Below are 16,371 nucleotides of genomic sequence, written 5' to 3'. Positions count from 1 at the left end.
CTGCACCATTGTGCGAAATAAAGATAAACAAAAATTCGGTGAGGTGGCTGACGAGGGCTACTTTCTAGGTTACGTACCTGGCGCACCGAATAAAAGGGTTTTTAATCTAAAAACTGGTAAAATTGAGGTTGTATTTAATGTTGAAATCACTTCTTACAAACCTCAACAGTCAACGAGTGGACCAGCTATATTATATGATTATGAAAGTGTTTTTAAATCATTTAATATTCCTGAGTTTTCCAATGCAGATGAGTCTCAGCTGATTCAAACAGTGATTGGTGATGATGAAGGCGAGTTCATGCCTAGATCAAATGTTGATACAACAGATGCTCCGGGACCTTCTCAAGATGCTGCTGATACTGATTCAAGTGACGATGAACCCGAACCCAATCAGGGGGAGGATTTCATTAATCCGTTTGTGGATCAGCATATTCAGGGGGAGGTTGGATCAAACCTTGGTGACAATTTAGAAGTCGATGCGGTTGCTACTACACGAGCAAATAGAGATCATCCAGTTGACATGATACTTGGAGATCCTGCTGCAGGTGTTCAGACGAGAAGAAGCATAGCAGCGAATACAGGTTTATTTGTGTCGATTGAGAAGACTGGGATAGTGAACGAGTGCTTGTATAGTTGCTTTATTTCCCAAGAGGAGCCGAAGAACATTCATATGGCTCTTAAAGACAATTCATGGGTTGAAGCTATGCAAGAGGAATTGGCCCAGTTTGCAAAGTTGAAGGTTTGGGAGTTGGTTGATCTTCCTAAAGGTGAAAGAGAGATTGGCACCAAATGGGTATTTAGGTGCAAGAAGGATGAAAGAGGTATAGTCACGCGAAACAAGGCTCGATTGGTGGTCAAAGGGTTCAATCAGCAAGAAGGAATAGATTACAATGAGGTGTTTGCACCAGTGGCGAGGTTGGAGGCGATTCGTTTGTTTCTAGATTTTGCTTCTTTCAAGGGCTTCAAAGTTTTCCAACTAGACGTGAAGAGTGCGTTTCTTTACGGGAAAGTCCAAGAAGTGGTGTATGTCTCACAACCAGATGGGTTCGTTGATCCAGATTATCCAGATCGAGTGTACAAACTTGATAAGGCTTTGTATGGGTTACATCAAGCTCCCAGGGCGTGGTACGAGACACTGTCTACACATCTGATCAAGAAAGGTTTTGAAAGAGGTCAGATTGACAGTACACTGTTCATCAAGAGGAAGAAGGAAGATTTTCTGCTGGTACAGGTGTACGTGGATGACATCATCTTTGGGTCATCTGATGAAAGCATGTGTAAAGAGTTCGAGCAGGTGATGAAGAGCAAGTTCGAAATGAGTGCTATGGGTGAGCTGTCCTACTTTCTGGGATTACAAGTTGAACAGAAGGCGGATGGGATGTTTATTCATCAAACAAAGTATGTGTATGACATTTTGAGTCGGTTCAAAATGAATGATTGCACTACTTCCAACACACCCATATGTGAAAATCACAATCTTGGCCCAGATCATGAAAGTACTGAAGATGTTGATCCTACTCAATACAGGGCAATGATTGGTTCTCTAATGTACTTGACTGCTTCAAGACCCGACATCATGTTTGCCGTATGCTTGTGTGCCAGATATCAGGCGAATCCTAAAGAGTCACACATGAAAGCAGTGAAGCGCATTATTCGTTACTTGAAGGGGAAACCTAAACTTGGGTTATGGTATCCAGCTGATAGTGATTTGACATTTGTTGCTTACACTGACTCAGACTTTGGAGGATGCAAGTCGAACAGAAAGTCTACAACAGGTGGTTGTCAGTTCTTAGGAGGCAGGATCGTGTCTTGGCAATGCAAGAAGCAATCCTGTGTGTCTACCTCTACGTGTGAAGCTGAATATATTGCTGCTGGAAGCTGCTGCTCTCAGGTTCTCTGGATTCAACAGCAGATGCACGATTACGGTTCTCTGGATTTCACATATGATAGACAACAATGCCACTATTTCAATAACTAATAATCCCGTGAATCACAGTCGCACAAAACATATTGACATACGTCATCATTTTATACGGGATTGTGCTGAAAAGCGACTAATTGAACTTCATCGAGTCGACACAGAGGATAACCTGGCAGATCTTTATACTAAAGCATTTGACAGGGCTCGCTTTGAACACTTAGTCGAACTCAACGGGATGAGGAATCCTGAATAACTAGTTTTTCATAAGAATTTTTTGTAAGTAGTTTACTGCTTTTCTTAAAAAATCAAAAACACAAAAAAATTGAAAAATCAAAAACATAAAAAAAAAATAGAAAATCAAAAATGAGATATCACTGTGTGAAAAAGAAGAAATGATAGTACATCAGCAAGTTAGACTGTCACACTGAAATTGAACCTAAATTGCTTAAGTGTGATAGCAGCTTCATCATATGATGTACCAGTAGGCAAAAGCATGAAATAATCAACTTACCTATGTGATATAAACTTAAATGAATTGAATATGAGTGGGGAACACATTAGTGGTGTATGGTTTAATGACCTTAATTCTTGCGTTGATAGATTGCCAAAATCTGAAGTTTTGGGTCTTTATACTGTTGTTTTATCTAGGGATATCTTGGCTGTCTGTCTGTTAGAACTAAAATTGTACATGACCCCAGGAAAGATAGTCACTTGGAATTAGCTCATTTCTATTTGAATGTCTGTATATTTCCCGATACACACAATTTTGATCTGATTCTGAAATCTTCTCTGAAAAAAGTCGTGTACCTCCTCTGCTGCATCCAGATATATGCTGACCTGGAGGTGCTAGGCAACGTCAGCTTCTGCTGCATCCAGATACATGCTGACCTAGCTGTACGTTGTCGCGCTATAGATCTAATACACCCGAAAGAGGCCCTCTAGTGCCCAAAAGAAACCCAATAAACCTATATCAAACTGAGAAAATCTCATTTGATCTGTATATTATACCATCTTTACTAAAGATCTATTCTGTTCTCTTCTCAACCTATTCCCAGTTAAGATTTCAAAACTCAGGATTGGACTTGTGAAATATGTGGTAGGGAAGATACTTGCATGATAGAGTGTGCTGTTTATATTTCCAGGATTTGATTTGTATTTATTTGGGTGTTCATGGTTATGAAATCAAAACATGATAAAACAGGTTAAGTGCAGAACTAGACACAGACAGGATATCTTAAAGTATGAATTCAGTATATTCACCTACTACGATGAATCTTTGTGCATACCTTGATCGCGGGGGTATATCCTGTTGTGGGACACGCTGGTATTTTTGAAAATAAACTTACCTTAACGTATCATAAGGTAATGGTACTTGAAATGTTCATGCATTTTGTTTAAGTGGACAAACATACTGGTAATCGTCTTGAACTGCTTTTCACGAAAAATTATATAAAGAATTGTGTGAAACAGTTTGCTTGTGCTGATATGATCTTCTTACCAGTGATTCTCACAAAAATAGAGTGTTTATTGTTTTTGTTATTTACTTGCTTTCAGAAAAATATAAAAATCCAAAAATAGTGTCATTTTCTGTTTAAAATTCTTAACGTACGGAAAACTGTTATTCATGGAGGTATTGTTACCGATAGGGGGAGACGGTGTTAGAAAGTGAGTTCAAAATTCTCAATCAGGCAGGATCTTTTGTGTTGGACAAAAAGTTTTGCGTGTTGGTGATAAGTTGAAAAAGCTTAATCTGTTATACAGTTTAACTAATCTCTTGAAAAATAATAATTTATTTAACTTATGTTGAAAAATTCTTATGGTTTCTCGAGATGTTTGTTTTATAGTATACAGATTGAAGCAGTTTGTTGCTGAGAAGTTGCTGTGACGTGTGAAGATGAGAGTTATGATTGGCTGCATGGTAGAACCTCCTTTCTAAATTGCAGACAAGTTTGAAGAGTTGAAGATTGCTGTGCAAATGCTGAACTGGAGTTTACTCAAATGCTAACGTGTTGAAGATTTGGTGATTGTTGAAGATTTGGTGATTGGATGCATCAGCTTAGGGGGAGTCTGTTGCTGTGTTGCTGACAGAAGCTATAGAAGCTGAAGCTATCCAAAGACCAAAGACAGTGCAAGATTACTTGAAGATTGCAAGAAGACCGAAGACAAAGTTTTGACTCAAGACAAAGTTTTTATGAAGCTATTGTCAAGGGGGAGTTTGTTGGTGCATGTTTGTGACAACAGCTTAGATTTGGTCTTTGGATATCTTGTGATGAGTTAAACGATAAACAGTTAGCGGGTTTAGCTTTGTAATAGTTAGTTGTAATGTTTGGGCTAACTAAACCCAAGGAATTGGGTGATGGAGGCGAATTGGGCCTGTCCAATTCGCAGCCCAAGAGTGTAAACCTAGCCCAGTTGTAAACCTTGTGGTATATAAACAAGGTTAGACATTAGGGTTTAGGCGCAATAGGCGCAGAAGTAACCTCTGAGACGGGATGCTGAGATTCTCCCATCTCTGACTCCTCGTGAAGCGGCGAGTAGCGGCTGCTACCTGAATGTCGAGGGGTGCCAATTGTATCCCTCCTCGTGTAGACATACGGGCGTTCCTCCTTTGCCTCTGAGGCGGAGGAGGCAAAACCGGAGGTGGTGGCGGCGGCGGAGTGACTACGTCACGCCAGAATCCCTCTGAAGGATCCTGCTGCTGAGGCTCCTGCTGAAGCTGCTGCTGGGAGTGATGCTGTGAGTGCACAGGAGAGCTGTGGTAGGACTGGTGCATGGGAGAGTTATGGTAACTAGGGGTAAAAACCCAGTCGTGCTGCTTGAATCTCTCCTCGAAACTGTCGGGACCATTGTAAGGTGATCCCAAAAACGGTGACCCATCAAATATCTCGATGGGGTGGTTCGGTGTACCGGACGGTGGCATGGAAGGATCGGTATCCTCATCGACCTCCATCTCATTGCCACCCGAAAAGTGGTCTTCAGGTCCAAGTGGGTTATGACCCACTGGTTCTTCCAAATAGGCATCAGGGTTGTACAGGCCCTGATAGACGGGTGCTGGGTAATCATAAGGTGACTAGTGAAGAGGAATGTAGGATTGGTGGGAGTTGTGGGGCTCATTTTCAGAATGAGGCCCAAAAGAGTGTGGTAGGGAAGGTGAGGTACTCAGTGAGTGCCTGGCGGGTTCAGCGAACGATCTCCAAAGGTTACGGGCATCCGCGTTATGGGATCCTGATGGGGTTCGCCTATGCGACGGTCCAGCTTCATGGTCATGAGAAGTGGCGAATGCTCCTCGTCCCCTTCCTCGTACACGTGGCGGCATCTTGAACCTGTCAAAAATCAAACAAGTGGCACAACAAATATATAAGACAAAGTTAGAAAAATAAAAGAAATTTGAACATTTCCTAAGTTCTTTGTCTAGACTCGAAAATCGAGGAATGTGCAATTGTGTAACTCAGATTAAACACAGAAGGCTAGTGTTTAATTCCCTCAGCGTTGGCTCTGATACCAACCTGTCACACCCCCAATTTCCACGTGTCACCGGTGGGCCCGGCGTGGGGTATGGTGACGTAGTTGGCGTCGTCATAGACAAACAACACAATATAATAATGCACAGCGGAAGCAGAAATAGATTCATTTCAACTTTAAATAAAATGTAATATTAAATATCACGAGTAGTTGAAACGGATCCACAGGCGGATCAAATAAAATAAGATAATTGTTCAACAGTTTTATTGTCGTCCGAGCTTGCGAGACTATTGTGGACGCTCTAGGAAACAGCCAGCCTAGTACGTGTAGTACCTGCACTTAACCTTTTGGGAAAATACGTCAGTTTACACTGGTAAATACAAATTAACTGACTCATTTTGAAATGATTGAAAATTGATTTAAATGCACATGGCATAAAAATATTTTTATAACTTGGGCTAATTATGCAATATAATCTTGTGAACGAATTACATGTTACTCGTGCGTTCAGTAGCCCGGGATCTTGTCCGGGTTAAAGATTAATAGACACACCACATTAAAGAGTTATACACGACGGGTGTACGCCTACACCCCGTGCTCTGGTCGTGGCCATCTCGTAAGATAATGCCAAGGATATCCGGGACATGGTCATTAACCCCCCAAAGGCTTTAAGTAAAACAAGACTGTTTAAACGAGCCGATCCAATTATTCAATTAAACACCCAAGGTGCAAGATTGGTACGCTCGATCAAGCGGTATTCTATATACCGTAACCCAAGCCCATATAGGGAAAATAAGTCAAAATGTATTTACCTGAGTAAGTATGAATCACAATTGGCAAGTGAGGGTAGCTTTTACTGGGCCTCCTATTCTGGAACAAAGGTTTATAATAACCTATTAGATTCCTAACGGGTCTTTTATTTAAGCCTAAGCTTGACCGGTTAGTTTTAAGGACGATACGGTCCAAGCGCACGATTAAGCGAAGACCGGATAGAATGTGATTTAGACCCGACAAGTTCGAATACTTGTATAATATGGGTATACTAAATACATTCTGGATTTTGAGACAAAAATGATAACATTTGACCCGTTTCGGTCAATTTATGCAAACTAGTTACAAAAACCGAACCGAGCGCTAAAAGAGCGTTACGGGTAGTCAAAAGAGTCATATGCAAGTTCCCTGAGATAATATGCTTTAAATATGTTATAATATCAGCAAGTTATGTTCTATTATGCCCCGAATCGATTTAAACTCAATTTATGCCTTATAAGGGCATTTTGGTCATTTAAAATGTTATAAAAGAGTTAAATTGGAAATCTGAGTTACAGGTCTGATTTATACAGTAATTATACTTAATTTGACATCTTATAACAGTAGGGTATGACCCATATACAAAACTTATCATTTAAAATCAAACTATGCACCGTAGGGGTATTTTAATAATTTCACAAGGGCTAAAAATGTCAAAACTGGAAACCTGAGTTCAAAAACTTATACTTACTGTTATTTTATAAAAATATGCTAAATACATCAGTAGGTATAATCCTTATATGTTTAATATGGGTATAACGCATACTATGCGTTAAAATGCTTAGAAAGGCGATTTAGAGCCGTTTCCGGGTTTTTAAAAGAAAGCTGAGATTTTTATATTTCCAGAATGCTCAAAATAATTTATTTAACAAATAAAATCAGTAGAAAAAGGTTTGGGGTCAAAAGGATTTATAAAACTCATTTAATGGCTTAAACGGTCAAAACCGGCATTAACCGAATCAACTTAGCGACCTATTATACGATCAGCCAAAAATTAAATAAAAATCATCAAAAATCCCAAAATATTATATAACATCAGTGGGTAAAAAGTTTTATATCAAAAAGTGGCCTTAAATAGGTTATACGCTAAATGCGCCGTTTATTTTACATAAAGCTATATTTTACGATATCGGCCATAACTCAAAATCTGGACCACCAACTGATCTCAAATTTTCGGTGCAAGTTTATAAATCAGTAATAAAGGTTCCTACTCTTTCACTTTTCCAAAAATCACGTTTTATAACAAAAAGGGCAAAATAGTCAACTTTAAGCATAAATCGGAAACATGCATATGAATCGGTTAAACATAGACTCAAGTTGTAAAAATTCCAGAGAGTTAACCTTAAATAAAAATGGTCAAAAATAAGCTCCAATACAGATCTCAAACATGCATGCATGGATCCGAATCGAGAGTCAACGAAAAAGTCGTTTTATAAGACTTTCGGTTCCGATCCGAGTTTATACTAAAGATTGTCGAGTTGATCATGATAAAACATATTCCTATATTCATTATAAAGTTATTTTTGATGATCAAACTGATTGCATGTCATCTACATTACCATTTATGCTATATTTCACAAAAACAATTTCTGTTGACTTTTTAAGAACAACTTTGACTCGACAAATAGCACGCTTAGAGTGGGAATCAGAGAATACCCTTTTGAGGGTTTGTTTCCCACATAAATACCAACATATAAGTGGTTTCAATTTGAGAAATGACAAAGCCAAATTCGTTTAATCGAAAATTCAAACTATATGAACAACGGATTGACTTTTAGCTAATAATCTATGATAGAACGAATTAGAGGATGATATGAATGCTTACAAGGGTTCTAATGAAGCCTAGATAGCACTTGGAAGTTGCCTTGTCGATCAGATTGCTCCTGGAATGCCTTGTGAGTTCTTGCAAGCTTGTGGGTGTTCTTGTTACTATCACAAGTGCCTCAAGAATGGTGAATTGATCAGATTTTATGGTGTTTTCAGGTGTTATGAGGAGTCTACAGGTGTCCCAACATGCAAGGCCTTTGATTGGTGCAAAAGGGATGTGTTGCAAGCTGTTATGCACTCACAAAACAGACCCAAAAACAATTTTTCGTGATTTTCTGATGCTGGCAGGGGCACGCGGCCCGCTTAAGGTAGCCCAGGCGGGCCGCCTGGGGTTCTGCAGGTCCCAAACTTTGTTTCAAAGTTGCAGTTTTGGTCCCTGCACTTTGGTTACGATGATTTGGCCATTTATCTTGACTCGTAAACCCCCAAACTTGGTTTTTAAGAACCTTGGGACATTTACCAACATGGTAATGTCCTCGGTTAACTTTGCGCTCACCCGAAAAGTCATGAAATTCGACGTTGACGCTTTTAACCCCTCAAGTACGGTTTTGGCCATAACTTTCTCATACGATAACGAAACTTCATGAAATTTTTACCACATATTCTAGTGAGTATATTTTAGCATTACAAAGCTTCGGGTCTGCCAAAAGTTCACTCAGAGGTATAAATTCAACATGTTGACACTTTTAGCCCCCATGGTTGCAGAAATCGGTCTAGGCGGCCGATTAATCGGCGCCTAGGCGCTAGGCGGTCATCTACTGCCTAATTTTGAGCTAGGCGGTCAATTAATCGGTCATGGTCAAAAATCGGTCAAAATCGGTCCTAGGCGGTCAAAATCGGTCCTAGGCGGTCAAAAATCGGATTAATCGGACAATATTAGTCGGTCAAAATCGATCAAAATCGGTCCTAGGCGGTCAAAATCGGTCAAAATCGAACCATACTATCTGAAACTTGAAGTATTTATGTGAATTTTGAAGTATTATTTTTATATTATTGGGTATATATATAATTTTGAAAAAATACATATAAAAATCCCATTCCGATTAATCCCGATTAATCCTGATGAATCCCGATTAATCTCTAGGCTGTACCTCACCGCCCGAATAGCGCCTAGCGCCTTCTACAACATTGTTAGCCCCTATAGTTTGTAATTCCTCACTTTTGTGCATTTCCTGCTTCGTATGATCCATGATCCATCCGTTTACGGTTATAAACATTATGTAGGGTTATCATAGAGTCAATTTATCCATTGTTGACACTTTGGACCCTTACGTTCCATAGTTTTCACTGTTTGTCAATTTTAGTCCCTCTAAAGTTTGTTTTCACATATGCAACGTCTATGACATGTGTCAATACATTATTGGACGTAAATTTTCGAGGTGTTACACAACAAGTGTCCACTTTCTATAATGGGTTGTTGCCACACACAAGGCAAACACTGGACTCTAGCTCCGGGGGACTTTTAGGTAATCGTCGCCCGCATGAAATATATAATTAAATTGAGGAAATTGCTCAAACCAATTTTCAGTGGCACACTCCCTGAGGCAATAAATCCATTGCCCCTGGCGCCCATAAGGTTGATGAAAGCACTTCTTTACAAGCCCAAATCGAGGCCCTTTCTTCAAAAATAAAAAAATTGGAAATGACAAAAACGGTCTCGGTTAACGCTTGTGAAGGGTGTGTTGGGCCACATGAAAATTGGAGTTGTATGAAAGAAACAGACGATCAACAAGAATCGGTAAACTACATTGATAATAGACCTAGGCCGTCGGTCCTCCAACGGGCACCTACAACCAAGGATGGCGAAATCACCCTAACCTTGGTTGGAGAGAACCCGGCAATGGTAGTAACCAACAAAACTTAAACCAACGAACAAACTTTCAACAACCAAGAAATGAGTCACAAAATTTCCCTCAACAACAGAGTGGACGAGAAAGGCTTGAAGATACTATATCTCGCCTCATCTCCGACACTGAAAAGAAAAACTCGGATAGATTTCTACAATTAGAATCAAATTTTAGAAATCAACAAGGTAGTATTCAAAACATCGAAAAACAAATAAGTCAACTAGCACAAAATTTCTCCGAGAGACCACAAGGCGTGTTACCAAGCAATACCGAAACAAACCCAAAGGCGCAAGTTCATCTCATAACACTACGGAACCGCACCGTGGGTCCTACGGAAAGCCCGCCGCCTACCGAGGAGACCGTAACACCGCCCTCACAAGAGAAAGGTTCCCCTCCCTCATCAGAGCCTACCAAGACTCCTCGAGTTCCGTACCCCGGTAGGATAATCCGACAAAAGACCGATGAGCAATTCGCAAAATTCGAAAGTTTACTAAGACAATTGCATGTCAATATTCCTTTCATTGATGTCCTAACCCAAATGCCTAAGTACTCTAAGTTCATGAGGGACTTCCTCACTCATAAAAGGAAAATTGAAACAATGCAATTAGTTAACCTAGGCGAAGAATGCTCTGCCCTCGTACTCAACAAACTCCCCCAAAAGAAAATCGATCCCGGAAGCTTCACAATTCCTTGCTCAATCGGTGACTCCCCCGTTCGTAATGCACTAGCCGACCTTGGAGCTAGCATTAACCTCATGCCCTCATCAATGTTCAAAAGACTCGGCCTAGGAAAAACGAGTCCTACAAAAATGAGTATACAACTTGCTGATCGATCCGTCAAATTCCCGCAAGGTGTCATTGAAAATATCCTAATCAAGGTCGAAAATTTCGTCTACCCGGCCGACTTTGTCATACTTGATATGGAAGAAGACACCGAAGTCCCCCTCATATTAGGGAGACCATTTCTCGCCACCGCACAAGCAGTGGTAGATATGAATGACGGAACACTCACTTTGAAATACGGGGATGATGAAGTAAAGTTCGGGGTTGGAAAGAAAATAGAGGACGATGACCCGGTCAATTACATGAAGGTTATTGATTCAAGTTTGGATGATGCTCTCCGACGGTGCAACATGGGATGCAAAACATCCCGCTCAGAAAACATATAACCTTGCCTTGGGTCTAGCCAATGACCCTTATAAACGTGGCGCACCACGGAGGCAATCCGCGAAACTATCCTTAGTTTAAGTTTAATCTTTTAGTTTTAATTTGCAGGAATAAAACACACTTATGGTGGTCAAGGCTGACAAGGGAAACGAGAAACATAAACCCATGCACGAAAACAAGGCACCCGACAACAATTTCTCCCTTACAGTCAGTTCAGCACGGGCCGTGCCCAACCAACACGGCCCCGTGCTGAACACCCTGCAGACAAATGCCTAGTTCAGGTAACTGGACACGGGCCGTGTTCACCAAACACGCCCCCGTGTCCAGGCTTCTGTTTCTTTTCTTTAATTATGGTTACTGGCACCTGAACACGGGGTCGTGCCCGGTCCCCACGGGGCCGTGTCCAGACTGCCAGTAACATAAATTTTTGCTTTTAAACACAATGTTACACATCCAATCAACCTGAAAATTTATTTTTGGGACACATTGAGGACAATGTGTAATTTAAGTGTGGGGGGATGCTAAAACCTTGAATTTTGCAAGTCCTAATAACAAGCCTTACACAAAACTCTATTGGAACCGCTAATCACCCCAAATTTTTTTCAAAATTTTTTTTATTTTTTCTTGTCTAAGTTTAAGTTGGGAATTCTAAGACTAACAAGGTTATATTTTTATAAGTTTACAACCGATAGCGTCGTGATAAAAAGAACCAACATAAGAAAATTATGAAACGGCATGACAAGCTTACTTAAAATTCGATTATATATACTCGATCACATAAAAAAAACCCATTCCCACAAAAGTGAGTTTTTGAGCCTTTATTGAGCATATAACTATACATCTTTAAGCTAAATGCTCATTTTTCGTTTCTTGTGTGAATAGCCGCTTGGTTCTTACGACTCTAGAACTTGCCACGACAATTCATTCCCGGTCCTTTCCAACTTAAATCCAAGTAAGTAAATGATAGAGGCATTAGGACTAACCCTTTTTCTTTCAACACCATTATTTTTATTTTTCTTTTCACCTACCCAAAAATTCCCCCTAGTTAACCCCTTCGAGCCTAAACCTTTTCATTTCTTAACCCAAAACCCTTTTTACCCACCAAAAAAACCCTTTTTATTTTTACCCTTTATTTTAAGTAACAAGCTCGGTTTTCATGTGACTAAAAGAAATATATATATATATATATATATATATATATATATATTACAGTAAAGTTAGAAATAAGCAAACAAAGCTCCTCAAACAAAAGCTTGTTTGGCTAAATACTTCATTTAAAATAAAAAGTCACAAAAACAAAATGTTTTACGAAAACCGATGCTTTTTACGACTTTCGCCCTTTTTTACTAACCACTAACCCAACTACCCACCTTTAGCCCAAGCCTAACCCTTCACCCAAAAAGTCCTCTTGATATTTACAAAGGTATAGAGTTAAAAAGGAGGAGGATTGATTGCTTGGCAAGCTTATGGTAGGAATAAGTTCCATGCCGCTCTCGAGTGATTCACTAAAAATACACCTTCGGCCGAGTGTGAGTGATTTCTCCCGTAAGGTATGTGAACTTGTACATAAATGGAATTTTAGAAAGGCATGTTATGCCTTAATAAATAATTTACCTTATGAAAAGTTTTTAATAAATCATGACGAATAGGATTGTAAATAAGTAAAAATAAAACCTAAACAATCTTGGAAAATCCCGACACTCTATGACAAACCCAAAACCTTCTCTTCTACCCATTCTATTTGGGAGTGTAAGCCACATATTAAAGAGTTTTGCTTGAGGACAAGCAAAAATTCAAGTGTGGGGGTATTTGATGTGTATAAAATGCAACATATAAATTACATCAAATGAGGCATAAAACTAACCCTTTTTTAGTACTAACGTTAAAAAAAGTGTGTTTTTGTCTTCCTTTTGTATTTTTAGGATTAAATGAGCTCAAATTAACAAAAGAAGCAAAAAGGCAGCTAAATCTAACATAAATACAAGAAAAGGAACAAAAGTGGATTGCCCGACCCCTCGACAGCATCCTCCGAAGCAAAACAGAGAAGGCAGAAGACTGAACACGCCCCATGCTCAGCGAGCACGGGGCCGTGCCCAAGAAGCAGCAGAAAAGACAAACCTGTAGAAGCTTCTATTGCTCACCACGGGGGCGTGCCCAAAGTACTGCAGGCGCATTAATTGTAATTGCGAATTACAATTAATGAGGAGAGATAGTGTCAGACAGGCACGGGGCCGTGCCCAGCGGACACGGGGCCGTGCCCAGGCCTCTGTTCAGCCTATAAATAGGAGTGCTTGGCTTCATTATAACTCATCCCTTGGCACCACCTCTCTCACACTTCATCCACCACCCACCACCATCACAACACCATCATCCACCACCATCATCCATTGTCCATCATAGAGTGTGTGAGTCATCTCGGGATCCAAGATTGATTGTAAGAGTTCTTGACAATCAAGGCCATGTTTGCCTAAGTCTCTTACATCACTTGGTGAAGACAAGTGTTTAGTATAATACTTTTTATTTTTAATCTTTTGCATTTTTTATTTGGTTTTGTATTAATGACTTTAATAACTAGTTGCTTATGTTGAAGGTGACTTTTCCTTATCGTTTGTCCGTGGTGTCTTGGCATTATTTTACTGTCTATATAAAATAAAAGATTTTCACCATTCATATCTCCACGGTCTATATGGAGGTATGTTGGCTACCTGGTCGGGGGTTAAGGGAACGGTTTGGTAAGGGTCTTGCTCTTGTTCAGCGTTTAGAGGTCCTGCAAGGGACCTGGGTCAAATTTAGTAGGACCTCCTTCAATACCCAAAGGTATTGGATGGCGGGGGTCCAAACTCTTTGACCCCCTCATAAGTTAACTACTATAAATACTATAACCCGGCTATTTGGGATTGTATCCCTGCTAACTCAGACTACTTAGTCGAGGGTAACGTCACCTCCAAAAGAGGGGCCTACCATAATTTGCATTAATAACTTAATTCATTATCTTTCAATAATCCGACCCTTTAGGATTGTATCCTTGCTGACTCAAACTATTGGGTTGAGGGTAACGTCGCCTTCAAAAGAGGGGCCTACTACAATAACTAAGATAATCTCTTAAACAAGTGCAAAAGTGCGAAAATAATCAATGGTTATACTAATACACGAGTCGGATCCAAGTGATTCATCTTGTCTATCTGTTTTTTTTTATTTTTATTTTTCAGCATTTAGTTAGTTTTATTTTCTTAGTTTAAAAATCTTTTTTCTAACATTTTGATTTGATTAGACGTTGAGGATAAACCGGTACTAAAAGCTCTTGTGTCCTTGGACGACCTCGGTATCTTACCAACACTATACTACGTCCACGATGGGCGCACTTGCCCATATGTGTATTTAGTGTTAGTAAATATCGTGTTTTATAAATTTAAAACTTGGCTAAAAAGTCTAAAAAAGGGCTTAAAATATATACCAAAAATATATTACACTACACGCACATCAGTCCGTTACCATACGGATCGACCTACTTTTGAAGTTTGACGCAATTAGTCCTTTAAATGCGCAAAGTAGCGTGGAATGTCGTTTAATGACATCTAAGCCTTCCATAGCCCATAATGGGCATTCCCAAGCATATACTTAGATATTACTATATTCCCTTTCGCTTAAATGGTCACCGAAAGGCGTAGATTCAAAAGTTGACGCTTTAGGTCCCTCTATTGTGCAAACTTGCGCATCTCACCATTTAATAGCACTGAAGCCTCATCTAATCCATATTAGACATTCTTGAAATTATTATTAAACATCACGATGCTTCGGGTTTGCTAAAAGGTCATTCAGAGGTATAATTAAACATATTGACACTTTTAGTCCCCCTAACTTGCAAAGTTACGTGTATCTTTACTTATAGGCATAAAAACCTTAGACGGCCATCATTTGGCATTCCCGAGAGTATAATTAAATATCATGAAGCTCCCGGTTTGTTAAAAGGTCACTCAGAGGTTAGAATTGACATGTTGACGCTTTTAACCCTTCATTGCGCGAACTTTCATTTAATTCCACAAACGGCTACACTTGATCGCCAAGTGGCTCATTTGTGAATATTAATATCGTGAGAGGTTATTTAGAAACTTATTTTAGGTATACTAACACTTATAGTCCTTTTATAATCAAAGTTTTCGATTTTTTGAAATATTCGTTCCTAAATTTCAATGTTTGACTTCATTAAGGTTCATTACACGTGTCAATACTTCATTGGACGTGATTTTACGAGGTGTTACATCCTCACCCCCTTAAAAGAAATCTCGACCTCGAGATTTGCTTAAGTAATGGAAGTACTCTCTGTCGGACAGTGGATTTAACTTCCACAACCTATTTGGGCTTCTAGAGGCATCCTAAATGACCTTTATAATAGGTCCATGTTTTCTTCCTTAGATTCTAATCCTGACGATCCTTAATCGATACGGGTTTCTTATCATATCATCGATACGCATATCATTATGTGATAATGCTTCTCGACTTATTGGTGAAACACATCCTTAAATCATTAGTGTGGGTCACATTGCGAGTTCCACCACGATCCATAAATAGGTTTTAGTTTATAAGTTATTGACCTTTGATGTATTCGATTTCCTCGAATGATCCTATATATAGTCAGAGCTTAACTAGCCTGTTGCATAAAAATTTTCAGTACACTTTCATTGAACCCTATTCCTTATTAAGGACTTAAGAGGGTTGCGATTTTTATCAATCCTTGATTTTCCGCCGACTACTGGCAACTTTCAGATGATTATGGATTTGCATGATCTTATTCGTTGTTCCCAATCCAACTTTCAGATCCTGATAATTGGACTTACCAAGCTATTGTTCTAACAATAGATGTTTAACATTCCATCTATACAAGGTCTCCAAAGGAACAGGCTTGATACTTATATATCAACTATTATAGAAAAGCTTATTTTAAGGTGAGATGGTTATTCCAACCACTACTTAAAACTAATCTTAAGGAATAGCTAATCCTTACGGCTAGTCGAATCAAGTCGACGATCCTGGGCAGTTAATGGCGATTCTTAATTGTTTCCTAATTAGGGTTGCGGTAATCAATGCATAAGCAAAATGAACCGTCTTTCTTAATTAACTACACCGAATTCTCAGAATATTGAGTTAGGCTTTAAGAATCCTTTATTTAAAACTTACTTAATCAGGGTTTCGATTCTTCCAATGATGGCACTAGCCGTCTTGGAGATTTCATAATAATACAGCCCTAAATGGGATATAAATCTTAACTCTACTTGCCTCTCAGGAGGTAACAAGGTAATCTTAGGAGAAGATAATTAAGATACAAGGAGGTTATAGAGAT

The sequence above is a fragment of the Helianthus annuus genome, chromosome 15 (genome assembly GCF_002127325.2).
Source record: "Helianthus annuus cultivar XRQ/B chromosome 15, HanXRQr2.0-SUNRISE, whole genome shotgun sequence".
In the NCBI taxonomy this organism is placed as follows: Eukaryota; Viridiplantae; Streptophyta; class Magnoliopsida; order Asterales; family Asteraceae; genus Helianthus; species Helianthus annuus.
Note: the sequence above shows the minus strand (reverse complement) of the source record.